Source organism: Corapipo altera, unplaced genomic scaffold (genome assembly GCF_003945725.1).
Source record: "Corapipo altera isolate COAL_440 unplaced genomic scaffold, ASM394572v1 1b, whole genome shotgun sequence".
Taxonomy (NCBI): domain Eukaryota; kingdom Metazoa; phylum Chordata; class Aves; order Passeriformes; family Pipridae; genus Corapipo; species Corapipo altera.
Window position 1 is genome coordinate 12,585,449 of NW_020884881.1, and position 20,727 is coordinate 12,606,175.

The window sequence follows — 20,727 nt, forward strand, 5'->3', positions numbered from 1 at the left end:
GGTCTCTGCTGTGTCTACCCCAAAATAGCTACCGGGGTGGAATATAATGGAAATAATTTTTCAAATGAAATTCCATCTTTTCCCCAAAAGAATGCCTCCACACATGAATTAAATCAGTATTTGGAGTGCTAAATTTCTATGTTTAGCAGTATAAAAAGTCACAGCTATTGAAACTTTTTAGTCTGGACATATAAATTATATTAAGTGGCAAAGTTAAGCATTGCAAATATATTCTAACTGAGGCCCTCAGAAAACCTGTGCAGAGCAGGAACACATACAGTGGAAGAGCAGCACACACAAAAACTTTCACAGGTGCTAACGTGCATAGGAGGAGGGTGGTTTGTCACAGAGGGAAGGCAAAAACCTTTTGTGAGAAGACAGCAGGCACTGTGCTGTTCTTCAAACTCTTCCTTCCCCATAAATCTCTTCAAAATATGCTGCAATACCAAAGTATGAGACAATTATGTTTCTGGACTGTTACATGAATGTTAAATCCCCTGGGAAGCCAATGAGCCCCTCGTGGCAAATACTTAGGAGCATTACAGAAAGAAAAGGTGAAACACTTGAAGCAACAGGGAAGTTTTATTCATCTTTAACATGATTGAATGAATACACATTTCTTCCTTCCATGGAAGCCAGTAAGTGGCCCACTGAGTTTAACTAAATTAGACTCCGTGACAAACCAAACAAAGCTTTTCTTTACTTCTTTTCTAGTGGGGAAAAAAAAAATTCTTTCCCACTTTAATTCAGCTCAGTACTTTCCTGGCTGGTCCGCTCATTCTGAAGTAGAGTCCATTTCTGCTTTCCTTCTGCCATCATTCCCCGCTCTTCCTCTCACTCCTCCACTGTTGATCAGAGCCTGCTGCTGTGGCATGCTCACTAGTGGTGCTAATGCTCGTTCAGCCCACATTACTCCAGGACCGATTCCTGGAAAAACTATATTCTTTATTAGAAACTTGAAAACATATTTTAATAATTTTTTAAAAAATGTTGAGAGTTTCTAATGAGCAGAAGTAATTGCTGCCCATGAGGCAACTGAAACAAACTAACCTGCAGCTGCAAGCTCAATCCACTTAAATTGCATTGAGGACTGTCAAACTAGGTTTTACTAACACTGTCAGACTAGCGGGTTAAAAAGCAAGCACTCAAGTGCTCAGTGTCTCTTGAACTTTTCCTAACTACTTCTGGCACATCTTTAACTGTAAAGTTCAGAGACTTCCAAAAATACACGGCGTGAGACACAGCTGCCCGCTGGCAGTGGCATCTCTGTCCGGGAAGGCTGCTCTGCCTGGGGGGACGGCCGTGACCCCAGACCGGATCGCAGGGCAGCTCTGTCATCTCGGCAAAAAGTCAAGAGAGCTCAACCATGGCATGGGCAGCAGCACTGCAGAGCCTGCCGTCCTGTCTGGCTGTGGTGGTCGCTGGGAAGCCATGCTGCTCTCATGGAGGCATGGAGGTTGGACAGGGACACAGAGCTGCCCACAATCGCCCCAGTAAAATCCAAGTCCCTGTTCAGACACGGGGAATAAAGTGTGAGAAGCACGGGATCAAATCAGGCTCAGGAAGAATGATCACTAGAGTTGCTGCAGCATAACTACAGAAAACTCTGTATTTAAAGGTGGAAAGTAATAATGATAATAAGCAGGAGAGAAAATTATGTAAAATGTACCTGAAGATTAGAAGCACTGATTTCTCTTATTTTCAGTTCTGATGTCTCATACATATTGAAAAGTGATAGTAGTGTCTTATTTTCCTACCAGTCCTACAGATTTCAATGCCATTTCTGTAGTTTACTCAGTGGCTCTCTCCTGATATGGTTAATATTGCACAAGGTTCTCATCCAGGTTTCCTGGGTTTTATGCAAAAACTCTTCACAGTAGGCAATAAAACACTGCTTTAAAATCCAAGGAAAAATTCTAATGATCCCAGTCAAAACATAAGCATTTTCTATTTTATTTCATACTTGTTCAAATGTTGCTTCCAAATTTTTTCATACCTTCAAGGAATTGATAAAGCTAATGGGCTCAAAGGTACATTTATTTACCCTACTTAAAGAACAGTAGCATCAAATTAATTAAACACCATTAATTGAACACCATTTCCTATTGCATACCTAAACACTTCTGCACTTTAAACCTGTCTGCTCCATGGCACACAGGCATTTATCCATAAAGAAAGCAAAAGAACAAACCAGAAATTCTTCTCATTTTGCATATATCATATATCACAAACCTTTGAAGCCTATGCAAGTTAAAACTGCCTTCAGGCACATTATGCACCTAAAAGGAAAAAAAACCAAACCAAAACAAAACAAAAAAAAAACCCAAAAAACAAACCAACCAACACATATACGTCTAATTTAATTTGTTTGTTATATGTACCTGGGTCTTATTTTGTAAGGATACAATTGCTAGACAAATATATCTTATGCATTAGACAAAATACAAGCTTTTCCTGAACACCATGGTGAGTCTTTTGTTTTCTATCGTTCTTTAACAAAAGCCCATTCACACTCCTGCAAGCACTTGCTTTTCTATATCCGTTTTATCCTCCAGCCCAAGAAACTAGATCTGTTAAACTCTTTCTTAAGACTGAAAATTCCTCAACAATTCAACTTATTTTCTGCTACACAGTAAACAACAGGCATAAGGAGATGATTTGACATGCATATTGCACAACAGCAGTAAAGACTCCACTGATGAACTACATTTTCATTCTCCTTTCTATCACCAACTTCTTTCAGGGCATGCAGAGGCTGCTTTCTGCAGGGTATGTCCTGATGCTGAGAGGCCAAGGAGGCAGCAGATTGCTAAATTGTGTAATAAGGAGTGCTGGTACCAGTGACAATTGTCTGAGTAAATTAGCCACATGTTGGATAGTGGCTAAAGAGAAAAGTAGGAAAAATGTTACACCAAGCCCCAGGCACACACAACACCTCAGACCTAAGTATCCTTGTTGGTTAAGTACGAGGCTGTTTAGAGCACAAGTCTATATGCAAGTCAAAATCCTGCTTTCAAATGAAGTTCTCAGAAGAAGAGATGTACCCATACACATGAAGAATGTACAGAAAAAGGATTCAGCATTGGCAGCAGGATTCTGATGAAATCTGCTTACAACGGAATATTCCAACATCGGTAACAATACTGACAATAGCAGTCACATAGTTAAAAACACGTTCCTACATCCTGAAGCCCCTATTCCAGTCCTACAACACTGTCTGGATCTCTCTGCAACCAGCAGACTGCGCTGACACCTAAGTGCTACAGGGGAAAGCAAGGAGACAAAATCCTGAGATAAGGCAGCCTAATTCAGCATTGCTGCCTGCTATTACCAGCAACCCAACTCCACATGGGTCTCCCCCATTACACCTGACAAGGTGATCTTGTCTCAGGCACCACTAAGTGACCTGAGTGACCTTCAAGTGTGTGACTTCAGGTATCATTTCCTTTCATAGGTAAAACCTGAGATTTCCCTCGCCAGTCAAGCTGAATGGCAAAATGTAGGATGAATTAGTCTGAAAGCCTCTGGAACAACATACTCTCTTGACGCTTCTGTTCTACTGCACATGTGGTCTTTAGAGGGCAAGAATAGACTTGTGCCTGATATATGAAAGAGCTGAGAGCACAGGCCTATGCATTTGTACAGTTGGTGAGTCAATGGCAAAATGACAAGCTTCAGGAAACAGAGTGCACATCAACATGTAGAGTTGTCCAAAGTCTTGGTTCTGTTAGTTCACTAGTTCTGTGTCACTGCTGATATGGGAATATGCCTATGGACTTGGCTCACTGTAGTTTTACCATTTCAAATCTAATCCCTTAATACACAATTAAGAAGGTGATGCATATTCATCAACTTCAAGGGAGTTAGTCTGGATTTGCACACATTAAATTACCATTAGAACAATGGAAGCATATGCACCTGCAAGAAATTAATTAAAAATGCACTGAATTGTATTTAGCATCACTTTGAAGCCTACCTGGAAGAATCCCACCATAGAACAGCCCTTTACCACCCTGAGCTTCTCCATGGAATAATGAACTTTCCTGCTAAGTTCTTCAGTGTTAGTAATGTCAAGGACAAGTCGTGCAAGTTTGGAACACTAAATATTCAAGAGACTTAAGAAACAGAATTATGAAGGAACACCAAGAAAACATGAACAAACAAACAAACAAACCGAAGCATGCCCAGCAAGGTCAAAAAATGATTATTGTAAAGCAACATAGCAACAATTTCTGTGTGAGTACACTGTGCTCAAACAGGACAGGATTAGGACGGTGCACAAAAGTATAATTGACTGTTACAAAGAGTTACAAAATAGAAAACAAAGGCTCATAGTTAGAAAATAATTCTTCTTGCTGAAATAACAGAAAAAAAGTTTCTGTGCTTAAGACATTCATTACTGAGCAAGAGAAAGCACTACAAAAATGTGCTGGGGCAAATACTTTTTCAATAAAATTAGGTGGATTAGAGGAGTTAAGATTTCTCATATTTCTGTTTTTCACAGTTCCTGTATTTATAATACAAGTCTTAAGATAGAGGTCTCACAGTGCCCTTTTGTGCCTGTGTGTATATGTGTGTGCACACATAGACAAAGGAACAGAATTGTGTGTGTACATGTGTAAATCAGGAAAAGAGAGAGATTTAGACACCTTCCTTACCTGGGGCAAAAAACATAAAGTGTTCTGAATTCACAAGTATCTTGAATAGATATCTATTCTGTTGCTTGAGGGAATGAGACATAAAAGCTCCGAGAAACAAGCAAAGTTAATGAAACAGAGCCAAATTCTCTGCTGGCATAATTTCATTAGAGGTAAATGCAGCTGCCCCCACATACACAGCTGAGAAGGCTACTTGAATGACGAAGAGAGAAAAGGGAGTCAGTCTAAATGTCTGGTTTCAAATTGTATTTTTCACTGTCAGCACAAATTCTAATTGCAACAAAGGCAATTTTTATTCATTACACACTTCAGAATTAGCTTATAAGTTACCCTGCATTTCATGGTTTTTAAATGAGTATCATCAGGGTTGTTCTGACACATGTATTGACTACAATGTATGCCTTATTTTGAAGAAATGTACTATTTTCACCCTGACTAATTTTATCACTTTTTTTCCCCTTCTGCAAAAATAATTTAGAAAACTAAATTCACTTTCTTCATTTTATATTTGCTTTCACTGAAGAAGTTTCCTTCAAGTCATAAAGTAAATTGTTCTTACAAAGTACCAAATGACAATTTAACTAACCTTGTAAAGTTTTAAAGGAGTTATTCACCAGGGCTTAAATCCTTTCCAGAACACAGGCATCCCTGTATGTCTATATGCAGCATTTGGGGATCGCTATCATATAAAACTGACAGATTTGTTCACTCACAACAGTAAGAACTTAAAACCTCAAAGCACACGAGTACCTTCTGGCAACATGTACAAAATTAACTCAGTTTTGGCATCTGTGAGCCAGTTTAAAGCCAGGTCAGAGTGTTACCAGCCTTCCAAAATTAGATGTTTCCCAACATTCAGTCTGGGAGACGCAGCACAACAACTGATGTATGAGGCCTAATCCATGCAGAAGACAGTCAAAGAGAAGATTTTGGGGCCACAAGAATCATCTGGTGGATGTGAAGAAAGGAATCGCAGTTGGCCACAGCTCTGGTCTTCCACCATCCCAAAGGCTGTACCAAAAGGACAATTTCTCTGTTTTACAGAGTTACCAGCTGCTATAAAATAAAGTTGTAATTATGAAAACAAGACACTGAACTTAGGACTTGGATCTAACCTGAGCTACTTGTGCTTCTCAGTCGAGTTCAACTCCTTCTGAATTATTTTTTGTGTATCACAGCAGTGCCTACAGAGAAGAGTGAAAAGTGCACTTCGATTACCTTACCTTATGTCTCCTACTTACAACAGTTACTTAAGAAACATGGTCTGGAATTGGAACTTCTGACTCCTTCCTTCCAAATTAATATGGAAATTAAAACATTTTCTCTCTCTCTCTCTTTGTTATACACAATCTCTGCTTAGCTCTTTGAATGTAAACTATGCAAACATTTCTCTTCAGGCAATGATCCTGTGTGCAGATTCCAGACTAATAGCAGTACCTCCCTGCAGACCTGAACAAGACAACTAAATACTAAGATTTGTGTTCTATTTCTGTCCTCCAAGATTATCCCCTTCATACTTCCAGGTAAAGTTTAAAGAAGCATGATGATTTTTGGAGTATTTGTTTATTTGACAGGGTTGCCTAATTCTCCCCATGGGCACAAGAGCAAGCACAGACACAAAGACACAGTGGCTTTTAATTCCACTGCAGGAGCCAGTCACATATTTTTGCCAGGTATTTCAGCACATCATTTTTCTGTTGCATTAGCCCTCATTCTGTAATATTGTTTGCATGCAGTCACTATCTTTTGTACATTCCAGCGCACAGCATATAGCAAGTAGATTGTTAAAGCTCATCCAATATATATTAATAAAAAGTTTTCAGGTATTAATGTCAGACACATTTGTATGTGACTGTGCCACTGCACATTAGCCATTATATAGTTTGCTAGTGGAGTGAGAAGAACTTAAATTCTCAAATCACAGCCCATCAGTTACCACAGGTATCTGTCACTCACCTGTAACGATCCATCCTTTATTCTAGAACAGCAAGGCCTGGGAACGTGTAAATATGAGGATGCTTGGGTGAGAATTTATTGTTGTTGCATAAACCTAATGCAATCTATCCAGACATAAAATGCATTCTTTTTTTTTTTATTTTAAGCTGAGCTACTAGTGCATCTACTAAGAATACTCTGAACACATATTTTAGTTTCTGTTCTTATTTCTAGCTCTAAGGCAAATACTTTTAGGCATATTTTTTTTTATTTAATGAGACATATGCGTGTTTCAACTGAGTGCTTAAATGCATTAAAAAATCCATGGTATTTGTCTACTAGGCTTATACAGTATGTAAACCAAACTATGAGAAGGCATGGTATTCCTAGCCAGTGGTTAAAGGCACAAAAGAGCCATGGGAACCTTGCTCTGGCCTTTATTTTTGCCTTAGTAAAACAAACCCTAATTCTTTATTTGTCACATTACTATCTGTTACAGTTTGAACTTTCCTCAAGCCTTACTCCACTAATGAAGTTTAACCTGCCTCTGGCTTGGAGTAAAAGAGCATTGTGAGTTCGTGTGTAGGCAGCGTGAATGTGGTTTTGCAGAAAAGGAAGTCTTCTGAATGTTGGGGGCTAAAATCAATGGAAAATGGAAGTCAGCCTATTGCCCTTGTTTTTCCAGCTGTCAAATTTTACTCTTATAAAGCAGACAGTATTTCTTTACAACCTCATTAGTTTTTCCTAAGCAAACTGACAATACCATTCACTGTTCTGTGAACAGAATCTCCATAATTTATGCTATTCTTCTGTGAGAAATACTCTGAACACTTGTGTGTAGAAAAATGAACCTTTCAGCAATGTGTTCAGAGGCCCAAACATCTCTTCTATTTTATTTTACATTTTAACTTGGACAGGGAACTAGATACAGAAGGGAGAAACTGTGAATCAAATTGGAGGAGACAGTAAGTGTGAAGAATTTTAAGGACAATGCATATTTTAGCCTGGCAGAATAGTATATAGTCTCTTAAGGAGCTTAGAAATAAGTAACAATAGATTTTATAGAAAGAGAAAGGCATTACAAAGATTGGTTCTCTGAAATCCTTCTGTAATTATACTATTTTAAAAGCAGCCAAATTGGGGATGGGGAAAGGTCCTTTACTCTGCGAGACGACCTATGATTTAACTTGGGATCTTCATTTTAGACTTGTGCCTACACAGCAGATCATCACCTTTCTGACCCATGGTTTTGTCATGAGTGAAAATTTCTCACATGTGTTGTACTAGTTAAGATTCAGCAGGTCTAGTTATGACAGGAGTCAACAACTAAGCAGGAAGAAAAACTTTGCATCTGTTGCAAGCTACAGCTATTGACTTCATATAATCAAACTCAAACTGGCAAGGCTGGCATTTGGGTTTTACTTTTTCCCTTCCTCTAAAGATTTTAAATGCTTGGAGAAATGGTCCTACTCTCAGTCTGTTTCCAATGAATCTTATTATCATAATGGAAAAAAAGGCAGCTTTAATCAGTTAGGTATGAGACATATTTAATTGACTGCAGGAGAGACAGTTTCTTCCCATACACCCCCATGTTTTTCTCACTGACTAACATAAGCATTAGCACTGTTCTGATGAAAATGAGAGTATTTTGCTTTTGATTTTGCCTTCTCTTCTGAACTGTAGTGTAACATTCCCTCAATTAGGAAAATTAAATATTCTCAAATGTGGAAATATTAACAAACTGTACAAGACAGCAAAATTACAGAGAAGGCTTGTTTCTTCAACCTTTTTCTGAACTTGTAAATTACTGATTTCTTTTTGTGGTAGTTGCTTGACATGCCTCATTTCGATTGCTGCCAGTTGTCATAAGATGGCAAAGTACACAAAAATCTTTAATTCTGCTTCCACCAGACAAACCTCAACAAAAAGCTTGGGTACAGTCATGTTGGATAGTGGCTAAAGAGAAAAGTAGGAAAAAACAAAACTGCAAACCAACTCAGTCTCTATAAATAATGCAAAGTCGCAATTACTGGTGTGGGCAGTGAAGAAGGGACAACAGCAAACATGTGCCCTGTTCATCATTGGCAAGAGCAGTAGCAAGGCCTGTCCTGACACGTGTAAGTGCCACCTTTTAATGCATGCCCCTCTTCCATGGGCTCTGAAACCTCTGAACTGAACAAACGCTTCATGCTGAAGCTTGGACACAAGATAAAAGTCGTAAAAACATATAAGATGATATTAATCTATTCTGTTTTCATTCTAATTTTCATTAGAAAGTTGAATACTCTCTTACAGTGAAAGAAAGCATTGAACATTGCCATGTATCACTGTGTTCATAAATGCACACCGTCTTTTAGGGTGGAGAGGGATTAAATGTAGATTTCTAATTGAAATACTGCATCCATTGGAAAATACTATCATAATCCAAAGTTCAGTAACATCATTGGACTGCAGAAGGGGTTTTTTGTCCCCACAAAATGGAATGTCTTTTTAGTTGTTGTTTTGCCAAAACCAAATGGAAACATGTAAGACAGAGAAAGACTGCTGCTATATAAGCATTATGCTGGGCATAAACCTCTGTGGACCATTTTGAAATTAAACCACATCTGTTCAAAGTGTATGGAGACACAGACATGAATACAGATTTTTTTTCTTTAAATTTTGTGCCATAAGGTTTTGTAACACACAGTTCTGTAACACAATCTTACTTTAATTTGTGTGTAACATCCATAAAATTGAACTCGGAATGAAAGCTGAAATAAACATCCCTCCCATATCCTTTTTCTCCTTAAGAGTTTCCTTTGGTTTTGACATTTTGGTCTGCTTCTGTTTGAGGGCCCATTCTATCTAGAATGCCCGGGTTATGCTGGAGGAGCAGTTTCTAGTTGTTGCAAAGGTGACTTAAAAAAAACCAAAAAAACCAAAACAAACAAACAAAACAGAAAAAAAAATAATAATAAAAGCACTTGCAAGCCTTATTCCTGCATTCTGGATCACCGTTACATGTCACTACGAAGCCAAAACCACACTGGAAGCCAAACACACCTCTGTTCCCTGGGCTTAAATACAAGGGTACCATTCCTCTCAGGTGGGATATGCACATGGAAGCAAAAAGTCTTAATCCTGTTAACATCATTTACATTAATTATCATCTACAATTAGAGTAGCACTAAATCTCTTATTCCCTTTACCTTGCTTTCAGCCTCTTCACATAGAGGAGGAGAGAAGGCAGAGGAGGTGTGGCAGCTGGGCAAACAGAGGTGGTGTATTTTGCTATGAACTGTGACCCCCAAATCCTAAGCAGTATTTGTGGAAAAGAACAATCTTTGTACTTTTTTCTATCAATAAAGAAATCATCAAAGGATTTTTTTTCCTAACTTAATTAAGAAAATACTTTTATTTGTTCTTAAATCCTCAGCTTGTCTAGTCTTTTTTATCATTGGCATTTATTATAACAGATAACAGCTGCTGAGAGCCTTCAGTCACAGAGCTTTTCAAGCTTGATGGAAACATCAAGCTAATATTTTCAATGGCTCTGGGATCTAAACCCATATCTTCAGGATTAAGGCAGATCAAATGAAAATGAATATCCCATTACAGACAAAACCCATCTATCCTTTACCACATGGAAATGAATTTGTCTGCAGAGAATCTAAAGGAGTGAATTGAGATCTATTCTATTTTATTCTTCATATACAAGAGATTTTGCTCCTATTTTGGTATTACCAAATGATGCAATGCTTTGGATTGCCCCAGTGACAAGGATTAATGCCCAAAATGCAAATTAATAGGGAACTGGTAAACATGCTTTTCCTTTTAAACTGCATATAGGAGTTATGTGAAGGAATCAAAAGGCATCCTCAGAAAGTTATAGAGAAACTTCTCCAAAAATGGCTGCAGGTGGGTTCCTCATAATATCATGAAATCCAACTTCAAAATACACTAAACAACTGCCATGGGTACTCAAATCACATTTGTTCACATTCTCTGGAAAAAAAAAACAAACCAGCTCAATATTTGACTCTAATTGCATTGGGGCCAAAAAAAAATCTCCTTTTTCTTCCCCAAATGGACACTAAACCAACTTAATAGTCAGTGAGTATACACACAGAAAGATATATTGTTCTGATTCTGATTTTAGTCAGTTTTAAAGTGGCTGAATGATGAACTCTTGTAATAGACATAGAGCCAGACTCTATTCCTATTATACACAGAGATGAACCTGGAGAGGAGTGAAGAGATGGTGAGCAACTACTGAAGCAAGCAGTTCAGCATTAGAATGGAAGATTAAAAATAAGCCAAGGAACAAATAATGTTTCTGGACCACAGGGCGCGCATGTAGAAATGAGAGGACAAGGTCTGTCCAGTTTTAAGAAATGAATGAAAAGGGGAACTTTTAGAATCAATCATAGAATGGTTTGGGTTGTAAGGGATGTTAAACCTCATCTCGTTTCATTTCCCCATAGGCAGAGACACCTTTCACTAAACCAGGTTGTTCAAAGCCTGATCTAGCTTGGCCTGGAACACTTCCAGGGATGGGGAATTAGTCATCTTACTCATGCATGAAATGACCTGCTGGGAGGCTACTGGAACACTGATACTAAAGGGTGGGGTTTCCGCCATTGTAGTTATTCAGGCAACCTGATATAATCAGATCTACTTTGATAGTGTTGGCTGGGGGTCCCTTCCAAACCACACGATTCTGTGACTACAAAGACAGGAAAAATAGAGTGACTCCAATGAATAATGCCAATCAGAGACCATCACAGCCTTGTAGAGAGGTTAAACAAACCTTCTCTAAGTCTGTACAGCCTAACAATCAATACAGTCCCAAGGAATTTTTCAAATATTCAAAATATTTCAGTATAGATCACATGACAGCTAAAGGTTAAACTCAGAAGTATGCATTAGATTACTAATTTTTTCTATGCTGGTTGTGCATATGTATGTGTGCACACACATCACTAAAGAGTAGAGTTTGAGTGTGCAAACTCAGCCACTGAAAGGAAAGAAAATTAAATATCTTGGACAAATTTATGCATTCAAAACAGGATGTGGCCACATAATTTAGAATCTTTTACTCTGGATTTTCCATTTTAGTATTATTTTTGCAAACATTTTTTGCTAGACAACTGTCATACATCAGATAACATAAAGCTTGCCCAGAAGTAGACACATATACCTCCCCAAACACAGCATGTACTGTAGAAGTCTGCTTTATCTGCTCTATGTAACATTACACACATGTACAGATACAAACTTCAAAAATAAACCAGAACCAGAACAAGTTCTAATATCTGTTGTGAGACCAAATGCATACTGTGAAATTTGATCAATGTTACTAATATAATTTAACCTTTCTTCTGACCTGATAATAAAGGAGTTCAGTAGAATTTCAAAACTAAACATATAAATTACGCACCTGTAAATTTAGTTACATAATGCACACTCCATCATAACATGTACTGATTTAACAAGAAGGCAATCTCTTTCTCAAACAAGAGAACAAAGGAGATTATGTACAGAAAACATAGGCAGAATCATCTGACATTGCTTTCATATAATTTCATTTAATGCTGCATATCTAGGATTTCTGCCATTCTTTAGAAGAGGAATTGTTATATTTTACTGTGCAAATACAGACAGACTCATGTCTTTCTCTTCCACACCAGGGAAATCTATTGTATTAAACTGTAAAAAAACAATTTATACAACATGCAAAGTTTCAATCTTGGAAACCCACACTTCAGGCACAATAATTTGCAGTAAGCATCTAAATAAAAATTCCTGATGTTGAGTGTTTATAGCCTTCATTGTGGACACAGGCTGCCAGGTCATTTGGGTCAGATTTCTGACCTTTTTGAGAAAAGCTAACTCTCTTCTTCAGAGCTGCTTTAATAGATAAACTGTGCTGAAAACACTGCCAACACAGACACCAACGCCTTAAGACTCACACCTGCTGATACTGATAAAATCACAGAACCACAAAACATGCAGGTTGGAAATGACATCTGAAGGTTGTGTCAGCCAAAATCCCGCTCAAAACAGGACTACCTACTGAAGTGAGCACAGGACCTCATCTAGTTGAGTTTCATATACCAGTGGAGAGTCTGCTGCCTCCTTACACAACTGTTCCGATGTCTCACTATGCTTATAATTAAAAACCAAACCAAACCAACCAATCAACCAACTAACAAACCAACCAAAAGAGAAAAAAAAAGAAGAAGAAGTAAAAAAAGTCCTAGCATCTAAACAGATGTCACTGTGCACTGCTGAGAAGAGTCTGACTCTCCCCATCAGACAGCCACGAGAAGAAACTCGGCTGTCATCATTTCCTTGTTTACCACATGCTCCAACACCCATAACCGCCTGGTGGCCCTTCACTGGGGTTCCTCTATTTTGCCAGAACCTGTTATGCTGGCAGGGTCCAAAACTGGTCACAGCAATCTCTTTTCCAAATCTTTCATCTCCACAAATCAAAACAAATGAATTGGCACAGCTGCAGAAAATTTTAACATATAAATGACACAGTAGGCCAGAACCATGCTCCATTCTTGTATAAAGAAAGCAGTATTTTGCCTCCTAAATGACCCTAAAGAGAATACATATGGACTTTCTTCAGTATGAGAAGATCTGATATCAGATTTGAAATCAGCTTCAAAGGAACTGGAGATTACCTCTGGAGCAGATATTAAGGCTGAATATTCTCATACTGCGTGAGCTGGGGTGCAGAATCTTGTGCCTGTGAATAATCTCTACAAGACCCTTTTGCCTCTTAGTGCCTCCTATGCCACCCTCTCGCTCTCCACTGATGAACAGCTGCTTTCCTGAAAGAGCCTTTTAGAGAAAAAATGTCCCACAAGCTGCTAATTCTCTCTGACACATTTCCACATACAACTTATACCTATCAACTAAAAGTCAGACCTATTTTGAAAAAAAGTCATTTTAAACTGCTCAGCAAACAGGTTGGGGCTATCACAGACACAGGGCTGGAAAAATAAGCAAAAGGAACAGTAAACAGTGAGTGGCCACCTTGTTTATTCAGAGTGCTGTGGTTTATTGATGTTACAATCTCAAGTTTAGTTGATCTTAGATGTTACATGTTTTCTCTCACATCCAAACCAATCTGAAAGGGATTTCCAGCTGCCTAGGGATGCCTTCAATAGCCAAAAGCAAGCAATAAACCCCTTCCAATGCCATTGTACCCTTGTGTAAAAGAGAATAACCTTAAAGCAAAGGTCCTTCACAGTCACCACACAGACTGAAAAGAATAAACTCATCTGCTTGCCTCTTGGACAAGACCAGGCAGAATTCTTTCACCTCTTTAAGGACAAGATAAGAGAGGAACTAAGGATACAAGGAGAAGCACAGGCTGCCTCATAACCAGCATTCCATGCTTGCCCCGAGTACCAATACTAATACCAACACCATACCAATAAAAATCCACTGAATTGAAGCACAAATATAATACTAATAGTAATGGAGAGGGATTTCATCACTGTACTGCAGTGCTGCATGTATCTGGAGTGTTTTATGAAGGAAATTTCTTTGGCAATGGCACCCTGAGAATCTGGAATAATTTTTTTTTTTAAATAGCAAATGGAAATTAAGTCATCATTTGAGGTAGATTCCTGTATCTGTAAAAAAAAAAAAAAAAAACAAAACAACTCCAGAAAGATTTGCTGGTTTGTTTGTTTGTTTTAACAATTCTATTTGATTGCCCCCCCTCCCCAATACATCTGAATTACCACAGTAGGTATGAAACCTGCCTCAGTATTGATTCAGCTGGCACAACCTTCCTCTACAAAACCCTCTTCAGAGCCCCTGCATCAGGGTGGTCTGTTCTTCCCAGATGCTGGGGAGATGTTGAATTCCTGCGCTCGCCTCTCTCCCCCAGTGCCTGCTCTAACCCATCCAGGGGCAAATATACACAAAAATGAGGAAAGACTCATGTTCTTTTTCTTCTGTAAATGCCATGCCAGTGCATCATGAACCCACTGCTCATCTTCTGGGTGCTGGGGAGGAAGAATTCATCAGCTAAGGAAGCACATAGTGTGCAAGCAGATTCTCCCATGTCTCAAAGCAAAAAATGGGACCAGATACAAGTCTGTGGTTTGCTGGATAGACCTGGCTCCTGGGCCAAACTATGCTGGCCAAGTTTGTAAGTCTTCTCCTAGCTTCACTTTCTGAGCACTACTAGCACAGATAGTAATATATCTGACTACATCTGAAAGTTTCAAATTATTTTTTTTGCAATTTTATGCAGTTTAGTTTTTAAGGACACACTTTTTCAGCTGTTGGTGTGAACTTAGGAACATGTTTACCTGAGATCAGGAAATAATAGAGGGAGGTTGAAGGAACATTCAATGAAATAAAAATCACTGGCAAATGATTCTTTATTCCTACTATACTTTTGAAAATTTGATTTGAAAAAGTCTTACATTCCCAAGTATCCATAAATAAAACAGTGCTTCTACTGGAGAAATGAATGGCTGACAACCTTCTCATTTTAAAGGGACTTACCAAAGCTAGAAAGATGTTATTAAACCAGAGGTAATAGCTTTACAGGCATATATGCACAGCTTTAATTCCCTAATGCGAACCACAATAAAACACCTTATGTGGGCTTTAAACTCTTTTGTCTTTGCTGTAGGTTTGTCTGCTTTAGGAAAAAAAATACAATAAAATTATAGTGCATTATTTTCAACAGTGGCAGGAAGTGGGTTTTTACTCAAATCAGCTTAAAAAATTCCAGCTGCGTTCACGTTGAAGCCATTGAAAAGTCTAAACCTGGGATCATTTCTACATGCCAACTAAATCCTTTTCAGGCCTCAAGAAGTAAATTTTTGAAAAAATGCCAAGCCTCTCCTTGAAAATAACATCTTAATTGGTTGATATTAAAAAAAACAGAGAGTGCCATTCTAACAATGCAAGTGCTCACACTTTTGTGTGCTAATTTGATATTGTGCCTTGTAAGAGCACTCAACATACTAACACAGAGACTGCCTCAGAGAACTGCAATGAGAGGCATGCAGGCTGGTTATTCCAGACAAGGAGGAATTTCTAAGAACTATAAAAACTAGATGTGTTATGATGTGTATCCTGTGCCATTGTAACGCACCAGAAAGGCCAAAGAAGTGTGCGATAGTGTTGGTCCCAAGAAAAACACAGTGTTTTGTTCCCTGGCTGGTTATGACTCAGTGGATATCTCAGAGGATAAGGAAAATCCACCTTCAGTGGATCAGCAGCTGTTTTCAAGGAGTTTCTGTATCAGTGTTAGGTTCACACCTAGTAAAATGCTCAGTATCAATGAACAGAAAACACAGGTTTACATACTGATGTACCTCTGACACAGTGTTTTGAATGCACACACCTTTTTGCATTAAAAATAAATTATTGCAGCATTATAAATACATCTACTGTTACCATCTTTCCCTCCCTGTTTCCTATTACACTATCAATTGTGGTGTCCATATGTCCATGATGCTTATCTTCTTCTTCTGCTGTTCAAAACTTTGCATTCACAAGAAGGAAAGAAAACAAACCTCGCCATTCCGAGCCACTGAAATGAATTATCAGACACTTGCCTTGCATATTTCCCTTATCTTCCCTGTAAATTAAACTCTGCAGCTCCTTTAAGCTGGGAAACTGAGAGATATAGCCTGATTTACAAAGATGTTAAAAGAAGACAAATGTTTTCCCAATTTAATTGATTCTTAGCTGAGATAAATTGATTTATTCTGCATAACTCACAGCTTTTAAAAGTAAACATATTTTTCATTAAGAATAGTAAAGAGAAACGGTATTAAGCAAGAGGAATAAAATTCTAAGAAAAAACAACAAATGATCATGAGAACAGGTGACTGAGAAAGCCTATTAATCTCAGGGAAGGATTTACTAGACCCTGTGTTTTTCAGTTGCATTTCAAAGCAATATAGGAACTGTGAAATTGCAAAGGAAATTCTAAAAGGAGACCATAGTTGAGTTGATAGATAGTTGAAAGCGAATTTTAATCCATTACACATTCGCCATGTAATTCTAAAACAATTTTTTACTTTAATTTTGGAATGCCAGTCTGGCCTGTTTAATGGCTGAAAGCAGTGCCTGTAACTAAAAGAATTTGGGTTCAGCTGACTTCTGGGTTAGTTTTTTTTTAAATAAAAGTAACTGCCAATACAAATTTTTTTCCGTTAAGCAACTTGGCAGTCCAAGCTGATTGTAATGTCTTCTCATCCATACTCTAGAAGATAATTTTGGTGAGGCAATAATATATTTCCAGAGCAATGAGTAAAATTAAGCAGAACTGTTTGAAAGTCTGGGTATTCATTCCCAGACTTTTGAATTTTACTAAATGTTGCATTTCACAGAATCGTATTTGCATTTGAAATTTTCACTGGAAGTAAAAATCTTCTCATAAAAAGAGGGTGTATTTTATATGAAGTGTTTACTTACAGCCCCCAAATAAAAATTAAAAAAACACCCACCAAAAGAACAAAAAATCTAAACCATTCTTCCTTCCCCAGAATTATCAATCTCATTAAAATGTCATATAACACTTGGGAGATGGTGGCCAAATTAAAAATTAAGAGCTCAGCCCTGAAAGGTGCTCACAGACCAGCCTCTACGCTCATGGTGATTTGCGGGCATTCATACACCAGATCTGAAATTCGCTTTCTCTCCCTAACAACACAGAGTTCCTAATAGAGCCTGTGTTTCTTGGGACTCCCTGATAGAACTCACTATAGTTGTGTACTAGTGAAATGCTGTTCCAGAAATGTTTTCTATTGAGGTGGTTGGATGGAGAGTTTCAGAAATTTTTTTCCTCTTTTTTCTGATAATGATGAAATACCGCGGACAACAGTTTCTTGTAGATAAGATATAAGACGGCAGCAGGACATCTTCAAAATGCAGTCCTGGAATGTAAGATAAGCATTCTAAAATTATTAGTTAAAACTATTTGTACTGTGTTTCTAAAAAAAAAAAAATCTACCTACAATCTGAGCAGTTGCAAATATCCCAAATACTGCTGTACAAAGGAACAGGAAACAATACCTCCACTAACTTTACCCAAAGAAGAACTGGCAGACTTCACAGTAAGAGAGGACATTCAACATCACCCTGATTCACACAGGTAATACAGCACTCAGTTGCATCCCTGAGACCCCAACTCTCTAATTAAATAAACAGGGGAAAACATACAGCCTTCTTTTAACCTGCTGTCTGCTGAGCCCCTGCCATCTAGACGTAAAATAAGACAAGTGAGAAGGTGCACTGTGAATCAGTAAACAGCATTCCTAAGGCACAGTCCTTTCCCTGAGAAACAATGCCTAGTCTTTTTACAAGGAGTGTTCTTAAGAACACTGAAAAGTCAGCAGCAAAATACACATGTTGAGGAAAGAGTCAGTTCAAATGACAGGGTAAGTTCTTGGTCTATGTATTTATTCATGGCAGGATTTCAGTCAACGCACTTCAATAAAATGAGTAATTACTGTGAGTCACGTCACTAATTACATCTGATAACACAAAAAGGCTTGTGCAGCACCACATATCAAAGTGCACTGTGAGCTCATCCAGTATGGAAAGGGCTCACAGAGGAGCTCTTGTTACTGGTACCAGAACAATCCTGAAAAAGACGGGATATTAGAAATGTCTGTGCCATTTTTCTCTCATCACGTTTTTTTTAAACATAAAAAGAAGATGTGTTGTACAATAATGACAATATAACTGCCTATGTAGGGACTTCAGCATTTGCCTTGGACAGGCAACACAGGGAAGAATTGTAATGTCAGAGCAGTGGAATTGGCCAAGACAAGCTGCTTTCTTCTATGAGAAGCAGAGAGTGCCAAGATGTGTAGAATCTGTCAAAATGTTCTCAGATAAAGTTTGATTTTTCCATACCAAAATAAAAAACAACAACAAACAAACCAACCAACCATAAGCTGGTTCAGATACAGGACAAATTGACTGAGTTGGGGAACAAAAAGAAGTAAGTCATCTGTTAGATAGGAGATCTACTTATTATCATGCAAGAAACAAACAATTCTTCTCAAATTTTATCAAACTTGGATGAGTTCTTCATCGAAGAGAAGGATTAAATTTGTAGGGTTTTCCCATAAATTTGTTGCCTGATAATTAACTACCTTGAAGACATGTACTTATTTGTGCTTTCCCATGAGGATACCTCTTATACTAACTGTGGAGAACAAACACAGAACTGGACCCTGTCACTTAAGCTTTATTGCATGATCATTTTCATAACCGAAGTTAAATTACACGGCACAATTTATCTAAATACAGAAAGAATACATTAAATTCTCCCTTCCTGTACACTTATGTCAACAATAATGACAGTGAAGCTAACTCAGTGACACTGCCACTGAACAAGAGTGTGAAAATAAGTAGATTCAATGTCATTTGGCACGTGGGATGTCTACTCATGGAACTGTAGAAAGAATACTGACATTTCTACATAATGCTACCTTTAAAGTGCTTGATTTTTTTGTTGTTGCTTTGTTTTTACATTTAACTCACAGCCTGTTCAAGCAATTCAGTTTCTGTAGAAGTAAGATTTATTGCACTAAGCCTCTGTTTATTTCAACAACAGAGAAAAAAAAAGAATAAACAACAAAGCAATGAAAGAAATATACAGAAAAGATAAAAGTCTAAAAATTGTCCCCAAATACTACAATTTGTAAAAGACTATAATTTGTAAATTAGGCATTTGTTTTTAGGAACAACCGCAGTTGGCAAATAGAGGCCCTGTCTGGGCCTCTACATTTCTGGTGTCCCCAACATAAGGACATTGAACTGTTGGAACAAGCCCAGAGGAGGATCAAAAAGCTGAAAAGAGGACTGGAGCACCTCCCTTACGAAGACAGGCTGAGAAATTTGGGGCTGTTCAGCCTGGAGAAGAGAAGGTTGTGTAGAGACCTCATAGCAACCTCCCAGTATCTGAAGGGAGCCTACAGGGAAGCTGGAAAGAAGCTGGAAAGAACTGTAGTGACAGGACAAGGAATAATCAATACACATTGAAAGAGGGGAAATTTATGTTAGATATTAGGAAGAAATTGTTTACTGTGAGGGTAGTAAGACACTGGAACAGGTTGTCCACACAGGTTGTGGATGCCCCAACCCTGGCAGTGTTCAAACTCATATTGGATGGGGCTCTGAGCAACCTGGTCTAGTGGGAGATCTCTCTACTCATGGCACGGCTGAGGAATTGCAACTATATGACCTTTAAGGCCCATTGCAGACCCTTTATATTCTCTGGTTTTATGACCAAGGGTAAAAATACCATCTTCACTACTAAAGATAAAAATAATTTTATTTTTAGTTGAAAGTATTAAGTTTTTAGATCTCCAGTGAGATACAATTAAATTGGAAATGTTAACACATGGTTGATGTTCAATGCTTTATAAATTAGCATTATTTAAATCCACGAAGCTGTGAAAGCCATAAATCAGTTAAATTTGAGAAAATATGACCCAATTTGCTGAAAATTAGGCAACTGCATGAACATTCAAGACGACTTTTGCATTTAAACAAATATAAACCCATGGATCTCTTCTTCCTCTTTCTCTATTTTTTTTTGCTTTGCTTCTACTTCATTTTGCAAGCAGTTTTCATTCTATGGACACCAAAAAAGATCCAATCAACTATTTGAGCATAAACCTTTGCCTACTAGACTGTCATCAGCACAAAGTCCCCCAAATAATAAATGAACTTTTTATTAACTGTGGTAACATTAACATTACAATGAGGGATTGTTTAAAAACAAGTTGTACTGCTGTTGCTCAAGAGCTCAAAGAAAATGGTTCTCAGCTCCTTTATTTTTCCTTGAGGGTAACCACAGGGGTTGCATTAAATCTTTTAAAATATGTTGACAGTTGAATAAGTGCTGCTGTTGCTCTGGTGACATTTTATGCTTTTTAATTGTCATTAATGAAGCTGACTGATACTTTCTTAAAAGTCCTTTACGTGTTCTAGTAATTTTATGACAAAGAGAGGAACAAAACCGTCTGCAAATTAGCCTTGATCCACTTCTCATATGGAATTTTCACTGGAGACAATGGAAGAGTCTGCATGGGAAATATCTGCCAGACCAGATATTTGAGGTAGGAATGCATTAAATGTT

General features: G+C 38.0%; 1 protein-coding gene across 4 annotated transcripts in view; it reads right to left on the reverse strand.

The window, feature by feature from the left end:
* SEMA3C (semaphorin 3C) overlaps nt 1-20,727 on the reverse strand; it is a 113,021-nt gene that overhangs the window by 84,585 nt on the left and 7,709 nt on the right. Inside the window, exon 2 of one of the 4 annotated variants that reach the window (XM_027639789.1) lies at nt 6,615-6,651. The exons of the other annotated variants lie outside the window; for them this stretch is intronic. The gene's annotated coding sequence lies outside the window, so the exon portion shown is untranslated. The remainder of the gene's footprint in view (nt 1-6,614; nt 6,652-20,727) is intronic. 4 annotated transcript variants of the gene reach the window in all.